Here is a 14197-nt window from a genome sequence, read left to right as displayed (position 1 = left end):
CAACAGCCGAGTCGATCTAGCCATGTCCGTCTGTCCGTCTGTCCGTCTGTCCTTCTGTCCGTCTGTCCGTCTGTCCGTCTGTCCGTCTGTCCGTCTGTCCGTTTCTACGCAAACTAGTCTCTCAGTTTTGAAGCTATCTGAATGAAACTTTGTAGTTAGCCTCCTATATACTCTCACTCGTATATATGTCGGAACGGGCCGGATCGGACGACTATATCATATAGCTGCCATAGGAATGATCGTAAAATTTTTACAAAAAAATTTTTAACTTTTTCAGTTTTCAATAGAATTGGATCAAATTTAAGATATAGCCATTTTACTATACTCTACAATTTTGTGTAGAATTTTATGAAAATCGGACCAATATATCATATAGCTCCCATAGGAACGATCGAGAAATTAATACAATTAAATTTATAACTTTTTTAGTTTTCAGCTGATTTTCATCAAATTTAAGGTATAGCTATTTTATATTAGTCTTAAATTTTTTGTCAAATTTTATGAAAATCGAACGACTATATCTTATAGGTGCCATACAAACGATCGTTTGATGTAGAGGAAAAATGCAAATCTGTGAATGTAAAACTGCAAATATAATATGTATAGGTGAATGAAATGAAAGCAGGTATTATTATTCATTGTTTTTTAACACAAATATATATAATTTACATTGTATGGATTCCCATTCATAGAAGTTCTATCTGCAAGGGTATATAAACTTCGGCGTGCCGAAGTTAGCTTTCTTTCTTGTTTAAAATGCTGTAGGCAATCGAAATTCCTGCAAAGGATAAATATTCAGTAGGCTAAATAACTTAAGGAGAAAGCGCTTCTTCAGATTTTCATTTAAAGCCAGGAAAAGTCGGAAAATAAGTAAAAACAACATTCTAACATCAAAGCAACAAGCTAAGGGAAAAAAGTAATAGTGTTGAAAGGAAAAATAGAAGATAAGAGACCAACACGAGGCACAGAAATGACAAAGTAGCAAAAGCAACAGCAAAAACGCAGGAAAGCACCTGAAAAGCAGATAAGTAACAAAGCGCACGAGCACAAATCGCACTAACAAAGAGCGGTACAAATGACTGCAAAGGCCAAAGGTTGGCAACAAAACAATATAAAAAACCACCCCAACAAAAGCAACAAACGGAAAAGGTTGAGACCATAAAGAAATGAGAGAAACTATTCCAAAGTCATTTGGCAAGGTCGCAGGTCGGAAAAGAGCAGGGCCGGGCAAGGCAGGGATAGTGGTGGTAATGGTAATGGTTATGTCAATGGGCAGGACAAGGATGCCCAGAGATGAAAGGAAAAAGAAGTGTTTATTGCTGAAGAAAAGAAAAACAAACAAATAAAACTGGTGTGGCAAACAAATAAACAAAGTGAGAGAAAAGGTTATAGGTTATATAAATATATCAACAATAAAACACAAGGGATTAAACTGTAAGCTATCAGGTTAGACGCATAAGATGTTTATTTTATTAATACAAGATGCAGATAACATAGGTATTGTTTATGGCTAAAATGAAAAATGGATTAAGATATGGGATGATGATACTTTATAGTTAATCCTCTTGAACTTATATCTTTCACATATGAGTGTACCTTAATATTTATAAATTAAAGTTATTATATTCAGTATAATATAATATACATTTGACAAGGGTTTAAAAACTTTGGAAATTGTTCCCTTTCTATTTCAACCAAATTCCATTAACACTGGTAAGTCATAAGAAGAACTATTTAAGGTTGTAATAAATCTTAAGATTAAGAATCATTTTAAGTATAAACTCTGGAAATATTACCACCTTTCCTATGAACAATCACATGATTTATAACAACCATTTAATCACCGTCTCACTCTATTTGCTCTTTGTGGCAGAAACCCTTTTCATTCCCGTAACTATTGTTGCACTTTGATTGCAATTTCCCTTCGGGGACTTGGCCTGTGCCATCACCATCATCATCGTTCCCATCGTTGGTCACCTCGTTGGCCTCGTTAAGTTTTTGACAGGCCAACTAATTTCAGGGCAAGAAGGAGCAAAAGTGCCTCGAGGACAGTGAAGGGCAAACGCGAAGTGACACTTTTTCACCCCTTTGCCAAGACCATGGAGCCCACTTCAAACCGGGAGGCCAATCAATCTTCAGCCCAGAGTCCTGGCAGGCAGTTCAAGTGCTGGCCAAGCCCGGTTCACTTCATCTTCATTCATTTGGGCAATTGCCTGCCTGTCTCGCCTTTTACAGTGTCCTTTCTCGGCACTTCTTTTCCTGTTTCTCTACAATTTTTTCATTGAGAAAAATTACTAGTAAGGGTGAAGGGTAGCATACTAGACTTAATTATATATTTTGCTATAAGAAAAAATATTTATACAACAATTATTTTATCTATCCATTAACCAGCAGTAATAAAATAGATTTCCGTTTATAATTTCAAATTAGTTTTCCCAGTGTATTTAGGGTATTTTCCCTCCTTCAGCTTTTTGAGTGTCCTAACGACAATTGCAAATATGTTGCAATTTCCCGGCTTGGGGCCAATGGTCGAGGGATGCTTTTGCCCGTTTCTTTCCTGTTGCTCCCAGTCCTTCTCCTGCTGCTTCCCTTCATTTCCCTCTCACGCCTGACACAGGACATGGCAGCCTGAGTAGCGCCCGGGGACCACCGAAATGTGCTGCAACTGCCTTGTCCTTCTGCCTGCCCATTCTCCCAATCCTTTCCAGCCACGAAGATTGATCACAGTTGGCGCAAGTTTTTTGTAAACCCCGCCTGCATTTTTATTTCCTGCGCCTGTCGTTTAATATGAAAAATTGCGCGCAAATATTTGCAAAGCTTGGCTGACTATCCTAATTGTAAGAATTTGTCAGAATTTGTTGCCAAGGGTAAGATATTAATCGTTTTTACTTTTTTCTCCGGCACTGAAAGCTGCAGCAATTAGTGGGCAAAAATATCGATGTGTGAAATATGCAAATTAAATGAATGCATTAAAATAATTTAATGTTTACTGTTTGCTTGTGGATTTATCAAAAGTTTAATTCTGGGGATTTTTTTTGCATTATTTTGAGAGGCTTATTGCAATTTAAGTTGAAGCTTTTAAGGGATTTTTTTGAGGATTTTATATACAATTAATATTTATGTAAAAGGAATTTAATATATATTTTATATATTTATACAATAATCTGTTTAAAACTTATTTTACCTTACAATAGATCCCAATCTATTAAGTTTTCTGCAGAAAAGTAAACTTTTTTAATGCGATGACCAACAAATATAATTATATTACATCTTTAAATCCCTTAATAATGAGTTGGCATAAAATTTCGCATCTATTTTTCTCATCCTGATCCTATTATCTGGCTCCCTGCCTTTTCCTGACAATCATTTTCCCACCTCCACCCACCCAACCCTGCCCCCGTTGGCCAAAAGCTTAAGCTGCACCATCAAAGGGATCAAGTGGAAGTTGGAGCACGGAATGAAATAGCAGGAAAGGATTAACCGGAGTAGCTTACCGTTATTCGAATGCACTTAAAAGAAGCCCAAGAGCTCATTGCCAGTTGTTAACTTGGCTTCATTTGCCGCAACCTTAAATACTCTTTTTCCCCTTGCTTCTTTTCCACCAAAACGGAGATAAAGAAAGAAAAGGAAACAAACTATAAACAGAAAGGGAAAACAAACCCCCGTTCCGGAAAAGCTGTGAAAATAATAAAAACTAACATTAATGCCTTTATTTTGCGCTTTACAACAGCGAAAGTTAGCGAAAGCTGGCCAGGCCGTAGCAAACTCGAAAGTGGCAGTGAAAAGACAAGAAAAAAATCTTTTAGCCAAAGTTTTTCGCTTTTCCTTCCTCTCGATTTTAACGCATTGCCTAAGGCTCAGGGGGATTCCCCTTTCAGAAAAAAATCCTGGTGCGGGGAGGCGTGTCATGGGCTAACGCGCGACTGCAATTTGCCAAACGCGCAAGGATAGCGAATCGAAAAATTGGCCTTAGACCAGCAGGAATGATGGGAATTTTCGAGAGCGACAAGTTTCATGGGGGTAACAACGAACCTATATAGGGATAGATATAAATACACAGGGAAAAAATGATGATATATTCAAAATAGTTTTAAAATATAAAGAGGAGAGATTTCCAATTAAGCAATTAAACTAAGTATAATGGATTTTAGTTTCTTGGTTGTAAAAAGAAGACTGTTTTGTATTTTGTTAGTAAAAACTGGAGTTTAATTATTCTAGAGATATGTTTTAAAATCAAACGAATCTAAGCAGATATTCGATCTTATTTTTTATCAAAACATATCCTTTTAATCTTTAAAATTTACTTTCTGTGTATAAATAGCTCCACGTTGAGCGGTCTCTTTGCTCTCTAAAAAAATGAAAATTGAAAATTGCTTGAATTGCGTTTGGCTCTCGTTTTGATGAGAATCTCCTAGCGAACAAAAGGGGTGGAAAGGATAAGCTTTGAGGGATGGGAGGATTTCTAGGCAAACATCTGCTGCACTTCCTCCATCTTTTTCCGCTAGTGTTCCATGGCCAACGCGGCGTATGAGCAACTTGCAGATCCCATCCCAGCTGACTGACAAAAGTTGGAGTGCCATGTTTATTATGAAATCCCATTGGCTTTGGTCTCCACATTCCTCCCACTCTCAGTGCGCCAACCCTTTTAGTTAAAATCCCATTTAATTAAATCATTAAGTCAGACATGGCCTTTAGGAAGAGTTTTCCGCATTTGTTTTAAGGGCTTTTCCTGCATTTTCCCACACACACACACACACACACACACAGGGAACGCAAGGAGGAGGACAACTTGGAGATTCCGTTGGGTTTAATGAGCAAATGCTCGACGCTCCCCAAAAAAGTTCTGTAATTGAAATTGCGGATGTGGCGAGGGTAAACACTGCAAATGACTTTGCAGTTTTGCAGTTAGCAGTTTTCGCTTTTTGTTTCGCCGAGAGTTTTTAAAACTTGTTTTCAGCTTTCGCCCTGCATTCCAAACTTACCTCAAATAATTTATTTATTTGTTTATTGTGGCTGTGATTCGTTCGAAGTTCGCTTAGGCGGCAAAGTTCTGTAATGGAAAACAAGTGATTGAAAAAGAGGTTATAAGCGTGAATTATAGACATTTAACTAAAAGTCAAGGGTTAAATTATAAAGAAAAATAATGCTTTCTAAAGATATATTTCTGAATGGAGTAAATTTCAATCAGTTTATAATACTTATTACGTATTTAACTCTATATTTTTACCATAAGTAAATATTCTTTTGATGTAAATCTTTAAACAATTTTCCATTTTAGCTAAGCTTCACTGAGGCGACTTGATTTTCATCAGCAAACTTGTCAAGCCGCTTAATTATTATCCTTGATAGCTGCTGCAGTGGCTTTGTCATATTCTGATGACCTCTCCTGACTCCTTTCGAGCCCCTTAGGTTAATAAATCTCTGGGAAATCCCCTCAACTGCAGCTGCAGTCACAAAGTTCTGTTGGTCAAGAGGAAGGCAAGGCCCTATTCCCTTAGCTCGTACCACGTGACGTATGCGCAATGTGCCATCAGCTCGACTAAGGACTTAATTTAAAGCCGCTTTCAACAGCAGACAAATCTCAACTGCTGGACTCAATTTCGAGCTGACAGCAAACAAAAAACGAAAACCGAATAATGAAAAAAGGAGGATACCCAAATCTACAGCCAGACATGACCTCCTTCCTGTCCGCATTTAATTATTTGCCGGCTCCACACACACACAGGCTGCCAGACAGATGGACAATTAGTGCCGCTGGCCAGGAATTATGAGCTCTAGGTTTACTCCTTTATTTTTTTGCGCCTTTCCGCTTGTGTTCGGGTTAAGTAAATCATGGTCAGTAGGAGTTTGGGGCTCGACCCTCATAAAATCACTTTAAACAATGGCCAGAGAGAGAAGGCGATGCGAGAACCAACAAATGTGTAGTTAACTATTATGGCTGCCAGGAGTCGAAGCATACTGAGCTCAACTTTTTTGCTTCATTTCCGCTTCCGTTTCCGCTTGCAACTGCGACTGCGACTGCGACTGCACATATGCAAAGCACAAGTGGCGGGGAGGGGATTCACCCGGATTCGGCAGCATATGGATAATGGCAAAACGTGCCGAAAGCCAAAAAGTTTATGAACAGAGAAGACAATGTCGGCAGCGAGTTGGCAGCAGACTGCATTTGCCATTGCCATTGAGGGGGCGTGGCCCCAAAGAGCTGCTCGTTTGTTTTGACTTTCAATTGGAAGGCTTTCCTCTTGGCCCCGAGGCTGAATTTTCGTACTGTTGCTTCTCATTTCCTCTGTTTCGCTAGAGAATTTCCATGGGCGAACTTTCAGCCACTTGTTTGGCATAACATTTATGCAAAATATAAGTATATTGTTGCCAAAAAGCGAAAGCTGGCAAAAAGCTTATTGGTTAAGATAGGATTATAATTACCAATAGTTTGGAATATTCACAAATATTGGCATCATATATAAATAATTCAGCTAGACATAAAGGGTCCTTAAAGAATATATTTATGATAAATCTGTCTTCTTTTACTTCTTAAATATCACGTCCCAAATTTGATTATTATTAAGATCCCTTCAATGGCTAATAAAGCTTAGAGTTAAGGACAATCTGTTATAAAAATATCTTCAAACAAAAGAAAAATAAGTCCGCTTGTTATTCTCATTTTTCTTTTCGAAAAGGACAAAAGTACAGCGCAAAAGGATAAAGATTTTGCTGCCAAGCTAGACATGAAGTCACAAACCAAAAGGATGTTTCCATAGCATCAAAATGGACACTTCTCCCGCACCAGTTTGTTGTCCTGTCCATCCTACTGTTTGTCCATTTTGTTTAACCTTTCTCTTAGCCCTTTCCATCTCCTTTATTGAGATGCTGTGTACAAGATAAAAACTCAGTTCAAGCCCACATAAAGAAGTCCAAGGAATTGAGGCCAAAATCGTGTATTGTTTTTGGCCCTAAAATTGTGGGTCAATTGTTTTTCTTGTTTATTCGTCTTTCGAATGACTTTATCTGCTGTTTGTCCTGCATTTTTCGATAAATTTATGCACATTTCTATAGAATTTTATGTGACAGGCAAAGCAACTATGAAATGGAGAAAGTTTTGCATTTGCCAATTCGTTCCCTGGAGACCGGGACTCGACATTTGACAGCTGGTAAACATAAATCTAGGGAAAGGAATAACAGACAAAGTGCAAATATGTGCTAAATAAATTATAAATCAATATCTGTGGTAAAATTAATTTCTCAATTTTCTTTACAGATTGTTTGGGGAAAAATGAATTTAAGTGGTAAGTGAGAAAGGCTTTGCAATGGCTTTACTGTAAAGCTTAGGTATAGGATAAAATAATAGTTAAAAAAAGAATTTTTTATAGATTTTTGTTGTTTTTATAAGGTTTATATAAGGGGATTTCTCTATAATTACCATATACACATACTTCAGAGGATTAGAGATTAATTGTTTGCAATATAAGTCATACAGCTTAATTAGCATTTAGAACATTAATTTCCTTTCCTTAACCATTATCAGAAAGCTAAGAATGACGAGATGACTTTAAGTACAATTGAAATGCCGAAGAATAAGGACACATATCTGCTTGGCACACACTTCAGACAGTTTGTCAACAGGCGCTTCCTCTGTGGAATAAAAACTGATTGGAAGAACAGAACTCATTTTCCCAGACTTCTAATTTCGCCCCACAAAAAAATTCCCAATGGCCGAGTGTCAAAATCAGGCCGAATTGGATACCTCCACCCCACCAGCCGTGTTGGGACACCAGTTGGTCCTGGAGCCTAGTCAGTCCTGTAAGGAGGAGTAAGGCGCAGACAACAATGGACAGATATCTGCAGCTGACATGTGTATAAACGAGACAGGACGAGGACGAGGACGAGGACGAGAGGCAGACACTCTGACAACGTGTTCCATCAACCGCACAACAAAAGGCAAAAGCAACAAACAGAAGGACGACTGCAGAAACAACAAAAAAGCATCAACAATAACCCATTCAAGATGGAGCAGAAGAAGGATTTATTTGTTGGTGGACAGAAGGCATAGTAATGCATATGTTGGAGCGGGGAGGGGTTAAAAATAGGGATCCTTGAAGCCTCTGGGGGCTTTGCAAGGAGGAGGCTGATGTCAAAAGTCTGGGCTATCAAAAGATTAAATCAAATTGGTAACCCCAAGGGCCAAGAGAGCAGAAAAACATTGCCTACATTTGAGCTTATATAAAACATTTGTGAAACGTAGAGGGGATTTAAAAATATAATCAAATTACAAATTAAGGACATTTTGCATATTTTTATATATTTTAATTTTAATTATTATAGTCTTTGATTTGGATAACCTCATTTAAACTTTTTCTAGAATACAAAGTAGATTTAAAATGTTTCAAGACCTCTCAAAGATTCTCTAGAGCTTGGCTTTATATAAATATATATATATATAAATTTCCACTGGTTCAACCATTTCTTCCATTTACATTACTTAGTGGGGATTTTCTTCAATGCAAAGAGGAAAATCAACTCGAATGTGTGCTTCTCCCTAGCATCAGGACACACGCAGAGAGGGAGACCAGACCCCTAATTCCGGGAAATTCAAATTTGCCAACTCATCAGCAGGATCTCGCTTCTAATCTGCTTTTCCCTTTCCTTAATCTTTCGCAAGCTCTATTAGGAAGGAAGGGAGATTTCCCTGTCTGCGGGCTGCCATTCAATTAAGTCATCATCTGTGTGCATCTTGGCAGCGTTTAACACGCAACTGGCTTCCTACACAAAAACCACCCATACCCTCCAACCCTTAACCCCATGGCCACTTGTCGAACATGATAAATTTGTGGGAAAATGTCAGTTGGTTGGATACGCAAAAAAAAAAAAACGAGGAAAAACAGCGAAAACTTCGTTGCTCTCGCCTAGGATGTTATTGCATTTTTAGTACAACCTCCACACACCCAACCCCGCGAACTGCGTTAATTTTGCGCCAGCTGTCAAATGTCAAAATGTCAAGTGAAACAAAATTTTCGCATCATGAGAAATGCATGTCAGAGTCACACAGAGTCTCCATGAAGCGACTGGCAGTGGGATGTAAGCCAAACTAAGCGTCAGTCTGCTCCTCCACAGCACCACCACCTCCTCTTGCTCCTGATCCTCCTCCTGCTCCTGCTCACCCCACACCCATTAGAGTTCCCAAACCCCTATGGAACCACCAATAGCGTTGGCTGCCTGACTGGCTGGGAATCGTTATCGAGTTCCCCAGCCGGGGTGTGCTTCATCATCATCATCAACATCATGGAATGGAGCAGGGGTTTGGGTATCGGGGAGATCGGGTTAGAAGGGGTTAAGCGGATGAGCGGCAGGAGGTTGAGCAGCATCAACATCATGATAATGCCCATTATTAGCAGTGGCAAAGCATTTGCATGCATTTTAGAATTTGTATATTCCGCCAATGGCACTGCATTCCACCTACCATGCAGAATACACTGGGAAGAAATTAAAAGGATTACTTAAAAGGGTATATAAATCATTCAAAAAATTACTGCCACACTAAAAAGGTTATATAGATTTTATATAAGAGTCTTATAGCAGAACTATTTAGACTTCAGTTCTGGAATTCATAGGATATATTTATAGAAATAAACCTATTATACTCTTCATATCATAAAGAACTTATTTTAGTATAAGTTACACCTCCATTGAGCCTATTTTTATATATTTTTGGCTGTCTAGTGTTATGGTTAGATATGGGGAAAGGCTGCGTGTCAATGGTGCCCTGTGCATTTGCGGCTGGGTAACCTCAGCCACTCCACCAGACCCACTCCTAGTCCTGCTCCCTACTCCTACTCCCACTACTACTACTACTCCTGCCACAGTTCCATGCTTCCCTCTTCATGTTTCCCTTCCAGGGCCCTCCAATCCGGAACGCGACTTAATGCGCACATTATAAGCAATTACATGGCCAAGCCAGCTGGGAAACTGGCAACTGGCATCAGTTTCATTCCACAACAATTTTGCTACTCCTGGGCCGCAGCTAGTCTTCCCCCCATATCCATTTCGATAACTATTTTGGGCGCTAATTGAATCAGCGACTCATGACGGGTGTCGCCCCTTCTCCCCCGAGGGGGTTAAGCGAATGATTTGATTTGCCGCTCAAGTGTTCCGGAAAAGAAGCCACTGCCTGGGTCTTGATATGTACATTAGAGTGGTGCTTTTACTTGATAAAGTATAGAATATTTATGGAAATAATAGCAACGAAGAACTTGAGTTCCTCAAATAAGTGAAATATAAACCAGGCACAAAGCTAAATTTTAGGAATAATCTTTGGAAAACTATATCAATTTCGAGATAAAACAAAGATAAAGATCTGAGTGTTGTTCATGATATTTATATATTATATATATTATATATATATTATATATATATATTTCCAGTGCAAATAAAATCAAAGCAAGTGTTGATTATACTCTCTTGTTAAGGCTCACCCTTATGCACATATATGTACATATATGGAATATAGTATATATGTATATATGTAAGCCTGATCAGGTTGCCCTGTGTGCGGTTTGAGTGTCATCCGACACTTTGAGTGGCGACAGGCCCTGGGCCAAATCAATGCAAATGGGAATGGGAATATAAACCAACAGAGCATCCATCTCCTCCATATCCTTTCACATCCTCCATTGCCTACACCTCAACTCCTGTCGTAGGCAGTTCATCTGGGATGTGGTGTAATTAAATTTCGCCTGCCCTGGGTCATTCGTTGATAGTCAACGACTTAATGGAGTCGGATGTGCATGAAATTGCTCATCAAACGACTTGCCCCTAGGAGGTAAGGATCCACTTAATGCTCTTAGTTCCTAATCTTAGCCTATGGACTAATGTTTAAAACTGAATTTTCGTATGGTTATGTTGTGCTAATTGTGGCAACTACATAGCTCTCAGCTCAGAGCCTTTCAGTAAGCCAAAGGCTTATTAATCTCGGAATTAACCATTAAATCATAAAATTAAAAGAGTAAAATTCACTATGTTAAAGGGTAAAGGGAAATGTCACAGACCCAAAGGGAAAACGAACACAATAGTTGAAAGAGCAATAATAAAATGTAAAATTAATAAAGTTCGAGCACTTTGTGAAGAAAACCCACAAGCAATATGCCAAGGATCTTGTAGGAAAAGTAAAATTATTATGACAGAACAACATTGAATGCTCTTTATTATACGAATATTTGATAATAATATTTCAGTATAATATAGAAATTAAATTGTTCTTTTCTATATACAAATTTAGGATTTATTTATCAGCTAGGTAAGCTTAACATTTAAAACATTTAATTTTAAGGCTTACCAAGGTTCTTAGTTCTATTTCCTCCTCTAGTTCTAGCTTTTTCTATTATTTTCTGTGTCTTTATTTTCTTTAATTAATATAAAATAGTTAAATTAATTGAAGAAGCCGAGAGGGCATTCAAACCGATACGATTGCAAACTGAAGTCTTTGGGTTAATTAATTTCTTATGTCATGTCGCAATGATTTTTCCATCAGACACTTTTCCTTTTGGCGCCCTGCACCCTTCACCGTTTTTTTTTCTTTTTCATCCGTTCTGATGTCCTCCGACTGTGATATTGACGTTGAAGGAGCTCGAACTGGAGATGGAAAAGGAGCTGGAATTGAAGCCTGCTGGTGCGGTTGCCGGGCGTTGAGAATAATCAACGCACTCATTGAAAAATGCAGCGCGACATTTCCGCTGCCGCTGGCAAGGCGAAGCACACAGTCGGAGAAAATAAGTGGGGGAAATGGGAATGGATGCTGCTGCTTCATGGCTGTCGCCCCGTAGGTGTCGCCTTCCCGCTTTTCTCCCCCAGTTCATCCATTTGGTGCCGCTGTCTCTGCTGTCGTCTACCTCTGCCCCTCCCTCTCGGGCCACCTTCATTCATGGTCTGTGCTTTGTGCCTTGGGCGGCGTGTCGGCTGCGTGATTTATGTCACACGAAATGCAAATACATGGGTAAACATGCAAGCCCCGGCACGAGCATATACTCATATATCTTCACATATTTGGACACTTGGAAAAATAAATTAAATGGTATTTAATAGAATTTATTAATACAAATAAATCAGGCATTAGAAATAGGTGAGAACAACTTAAAAAGGAGTCGAGTTAAACAATTTAAATCGGATTGCGAATAGTTCTTAAATTCGGAGGGTTTCTCTCCTTAAAAGGAGTTTATTTATTTATTTATTTTTATTATTTATGGATCTATTTAATTTATATTTGCCTCAGAACCATTAAGTTAAGTGTGCTGTGTGTGGTTCATTTTACTCAAAATAAAAATATTTCACACTATTTGACCCATATATCTAGATGTTTCTTAACTCATCGTTTTTTTCACCCTTTAATTTATTTGATTCTATATTAATAAGAAAGGTGCCTTTCTTCGGAAAGCCTTAGTTTATATACCGTTGAAATTGAATTATTGAATGATTCTTTATCGTGATTTTTATTGACAGTTTTCTCGATAAATAAAATGTTAAATTACTCATAACTAAGCCGACTAAGCACTAAATTTAATGCGGTAAGCTTTTCTATGTTAGTTTTTGTTAGCTTAATAAATCTGCGTACTTTATTTAAGAATTAAAAAATTCAAATTAAATTTCGAAAATTTATTTTCTAACGGGACATGGCTAGATCGACTCGGCTGTTGAATCTGATCAATAATATAGGGTTGGAAATGACTCCTTCACAGCGTTACAAGGTTCTGAATAATATAATAATCTCCAAGGGTTTAAAAACATATCAATCCTTAATTTTAAAGTTCTATAATTAAAAAATTGAAATTCTTATTTTATTTTTTTCCAAGTGCACGCATAGAAAATCATCCATATGCATTCGCACATATATTTATATAGTGGAAATGGTTATGGAAATGGGAATCGGTGTGGAGAATGGGAATGGAGTTGGTCTGCTTGGTCGTCTAACACAAAGTGGAGACCAAAACATTTCACGTTCCTCAAATAAACTGCACACGAGCGGATTAGAAAGGGGGAGGTGGTGGGTGGTGAGTGGTGGGAAGATTGTCGGGCATTTTGACAGTTGGCAGAACATTCTTTCTAATAAATTTATGCGGCATGCGATATGCAGCAGCGGGCGGTTAGTTAAAGGGGGTTGTGGGGATTGGTGATAGTTGCCCCCCGTGGCAGGCAAGTGAATTTTAACTGTTATACATGCGAGATGCTAAAGATGCAACATGCATGCAGATAGTTTGTTGAATCAGTTTTGCAGCCACTTGTTTCACTAAATTCTGAAGTAAATTGTTGCTTTCACAATTTAAAAAATGTGTCAAGCGTGAAAATCTGGGTTATGGGTATAGTATTTATAGTTTTATTTTCTCAGCTTACTATGCTTAGGAGGACCAGGGACTTTATTTATTACTCAAACTTTCAGTATATCATTAATATCAACTATTATAGTATTTAGTAATTACATAATTAATTTAATGTATTGTTCCTTGCAGTAAAAGCCTTTTTTTCATGAAAATTATTTTTTCGCTTTTATTAAACCCTTTTCTCTGGCAATGCAATGTAAATTCAATTATCGCTCCAAGCTCCTCTTTAATATTCACATCAATTTAATATTGTGTCATAAATTAAATGTCATAATTATACATACATAGGTAAACCGAAATTATAGTGAAAGAAAAATCACAGTTTAAACTGTATTTAAAGATAGTGTAACATGATGAGCAGCAGTAAAACTGCGATTAAGTCGTGACAACTTTTGTAATTTCCAATTATAAAAGATTTTCAGTTCCTTTCTTCTTCAGAATTAATTCGAATAGCATTTGTCTTCTGAAAATATTTCAATTAAAATCTCAAAAACGTGGCCATAACAAGTGCGAGAATATTAATTGGATTTAATGAGTTAATTATAGCAAATTAAATGCGTGACAAAGAGTGAAAGCTTTTGGTGGCATTTAAAATTCTGTTGAACGTTTGCAAATTATTGTGCAACTTAAAATTAGTTGAGTGCATTTATTGACATATTGTGTTTAGTGATAAATGTACTCCAATAAGGATAACAGATGGCCAAGTGTTATAAGCGGCTAATGAGCACCACGATATGTAAATCAAACATTTGGCTTTAATGCATTTTTAATGTGCTCAGCTGCTGATGCGAAAAGCCGCTGGATGAATGAATGAACGAATGGCTGACTGACTGATT

At 37.8% G+C, this 14197-nt stretch overlaps 1 protein-coding gene across 1 annotated transcript in view; it reads right to left on the bottom strand.

The window, feature by feature from the left end:
• Positions 1-14197, bottom strand: part of LOC110188324 (trophoblast glycoprotein) — a 52827-nt gene that overhangs the window by 13002 nt on the left and 25628 nt on the right. Inside the window, exon 3 of the mRNA XM_020958032.2 lies at positions 4983-5050. The gene's annotated coding sequence lies outside the window, so the exon portion shown is untranslated. The remainder of the gene's footprint in view (positions 1-4982; positions 5051-14197) is intronic.

The sequence above is a fragment of the Drosophila serrata genome, unplaced genomic scaffold, assembly GCF_035046125.1.
Source record: "Drosophila serrata isolate PLE 108 unplaced genomic scaffold, ASM3504612v1 contig_241, whole genome shotgun sequence".
In the NCBI taxonomy this organism is placed as follows: domain Eukaryota; kingdom Metazoa; phylum Arthropoda; class Insecta; order Diptera; family Drosophilidae; genus Drosophila; species Drosophila serrata.
The sequence above is the reverse complement of the archived record's forward strand: the minus strand, read 5'-3'. Positions and strand labels throughout refer to the sequence as shown.